The following is a 288-nucleotide window of genomic DNA, read 5'->3' on the forward strand; positions in this document are numbered from 1 at the left end:
GAGGCGAGTGCAGATTTGAGTCGTGCTTGATTCCTCACAAATACCTGATAGCGAACAAGGTAAAAGATGTATAATTTAGAAAAATTCACACAGATACTACCCTGCCAGTCGTTACATGCTAAAATTTAAAAGGAGACATCAATACAAACTGTTCTTTCTTGTGAAGATCACCCAGAAACTGTTTTACACCGTTTTTGGTGTTGTTCACAAACCAGCAGATTTGGGCGAAACCTCAGCAGATTTATCGTGGACCATATCTGTATATATCTATAAAGACTTTGCCTTATT

This window comes from Etheostoma spectabile, unplaced genomic scaffold (genome assembly GCF_008692095.1).
Source record: "Etheostoma spectabile isolate EspeVRDwgs_2016 unplaced genomic scaffold, UIUC_Espe_1.0 scaffold363, whole genome shotgun sequence".
Classification (NCBI taxonomy): domain Eukaryota; kingdom Metazoa; phylum Chordata; class Actinopteri; order Perciformes; family Percidae; genus Etheostoma; species Etheostoma spectabile.